At 53.4% G+C, this 2530-nt stretch overlaps 1 protein-coding gene across 1 annotated transcript in view; it reads left to right on the forward strand.

Annotated features, from left to right (window-relative positions):
- LOC103904923 (lipase maturation factor 1-like) overlaps nucleotides 1-2530 on the forward strand; it is a 130232-nt gene that overhangs the window by 103817 nt on the left and 23885 nt on the right. The gene's annotated exons all lie outside the window — the stretch shown is intronic.

Here is a 2530-nt window from a genome sequence, read left to right on the forward strand (position 1 = left end):
CCCCCTGGCCGGCCCCTGCCTCGCGAGGCGGTGGCATGACGGGGCAGAAGCTGCCTCGCAGGGTGCCCAGGACTCGCCAGGGCTGGCAGCATCCCCCCAGCTGCGCTCCGCCGGCCGGCTTGAACCCGCATCCCTGTTGGGGACACCCCTGGGGACCCCGGCTGTTGCTCCCACTGCCCGCCTGCCTACATATGGACGCAGGGTCCCTCAAAATATTTTCCCCACGTGGTATCAGCAAACAAGTGACAGCCATAAATTAAGAAAGAGAAGAGGGGGGGAAACTTGTAAAATTAATTCTTGTATATCTTTTAGCCTATTCTGCAAAATCTTATTCGCGTGAGCATGAGAACTTGGGCCGGGTTTTACAAAACTGGGGCCTACAACAGAGGCAAACCCATCTCAGATTATCACAGGCTTTTCTCTTTATGGTATCAGCAAACAGGTGACAGCCATAAATTAAGAAAGAGAAGAGGGGGGGAAACTTGTAAAATTAATTCTTGTATATCTTTTAGCCTATTCTGCAAAATCTTATTCGCGTGAGCATGAGAACTTGGGCCGGGTTTTACAAAACTGGGGCCTACAACAGAGGCAAACCCATCTCAGATTATCACAGGCTTTTCTCTTTGTTCCTGTATCCTCTCCCGGCGTATCCTCTTCCCTCACTCCTCTCCCCCTGCCCCAAACTTCTCTGTTTGCTTTCTTTGTGGTATTTTCATTTAGGCGCCTTTTGGATTCCTCAGCGATGACATAACCATCGCTCTTTGGCTATGGTTTTATATTTACCCCGCTAGTTTTTGTGTGCTGGAATTTCATTTAATCTTCATTAGGTATGCTTATCCCTCAGCAAGATGACAGCAAAGGTTAAAACTCAAGCCAGCAATGGTGCCCAGCATTACATAAAGGCGCAGAAGGTTGAATGGGAGCTGTTGGTTTAAATCCGACTGTATTTTGGGAAGGCTCCGGCAGCGGAGGAGAAACCCAGCTCACCCAAGCGAAGGTTGTTTCTGAGATGAGAGAAAGGCTGTTTGTTTCCAGGGCAGGAGTGTCCCGAAGGCTTTAAAATACAAAGTGATCTCAGGTTTAAAACCAAAGGAGGACAGGGCATAAATACTGATGCATCACAGGCGAGCGCGGGCTGTGCCGGTGCTGAGAGACACCATCACACCCCAGCGCCGTCTCTCTGCAGAGCCGGGCCAGGCGCTGAGTGACCGGGAGGTACAGGACAGCCTGGGGAGGAGGAGGAAGAGGAAATAACACGGCCTCTTTGCATCTTTATGATTAGTGTTTAGTTCACTGAAAGGTTCCCCCGAGTGTTTCTGTTAGCCTGGGTGCAGGGGGCTGCTGGAGTGCCTGCCTGCCAAGGCGTCTGTCCACACCAGCTGATTAGCAGCAATTAGCGTTGCGGGTCTCGTGCACTGGCCGGAGGAGGGTGCGTGCCTCCTGCTCGGGTGGGTGCGTGCCGGAGGCGGGCGTCAGCCCTGGAGCGCGTCCGTCACCTCCCCGCTGCGGTGGCAGCGGGTGGAAATGGGTCTGTAGCCCCTTTCCGGCTATCCCAACGTGTGCATCCCGTGCCCACTGCAGCGCTCTCTCAACCCTTCCTGCCACTGGCCCCTCGTCCCCTCCTGCCACTGGCGACTTTCCCGCGGCCCCCCCGGCGCACACAGGTCTCCGTGAAGCAATTTCAGATCCTGCTTAGAAGAGGTATTAACAAAAGGTGCAGAAAGGAGAAAAAAACCTTCTGAAAACTGTGGATGACTCTCGTTGAAAACAATAGGAAGGCAAGTAGCCTAGGCACAGCAGCAGGCATTTTCAAATCTGGTTGTTCAGGCATGTAAATACCTGCTTAAGCATGGAAGTAAATCCCATTTGGAGTGGCCGAACGTTTGTTTGAAAACTGTGAGCTGTATATTTGGTGCCAGCTGTCATCCCTGGGAAAGCTGGCTCTCCTGCCGTCATCCCCGCGCTGCCGCAGCCAGGAGAAGTCGCCGTCGTTCGGGTGTTGTTTAAACTTGAGTCACACAGAGCTGCAGAAAGGATGAGAAACCACACGTTGAAACCCCAGAAGAAATTTGTGAAGCCAGGCAAGTTTTGCAAACCCTGTACGGAGTCCATAAAACCAAGTTACTTCAGCCTCTGGATTAGATTTAATTTGTTTTTAAAAGTTCTGGATTTTTTTCTACGTCACTGCTCGCCGTCTGCCCCATCGCTTCCCGCGCAGGCGGCCGCGGGGCTGGTTTTGCAGTTCATTGGCGCTGGCCAGGTGAGGAGCTGACACATCCAGCTCTGACAGGCTGCAGAAAAGCCGGGGACTTGGGGGGAAGATATTTACCATCCCTTTGTGCTGCTCGTGACAGGTTCCTCTTTGCACCTCATCACCGCTTGACATATGACGCCTTCCTCCGCTCGGGGTTTCCTGCAAAACTTTCCACCTTGGCTATAGCTGCAGGATTCGCTTTGAAGAGCTGCAGCATGGGAGAGCCGGGCCCTTGGCATGGCTGGCACGGGCCGGCACGGCGGGGGGGGCGCCGGC

The sequence above is a fragment of the Aptenodytes forsteri genome, unplaced genomic scaffold (assembly GCF_000699145.1).
Source record: "Aptenodytes forsteri isolate BGI_AS27 unplaced genomic scaffold, ASM69914v1 Scaffold55, whole genome shotgun sequence".
Lineage (NCBI taxonomy): Eukaryota > Metazoa > Chordata > Aves > Sphenisciformes > Spheniscidae > Aptenodytes > Aptenodytes forsteri.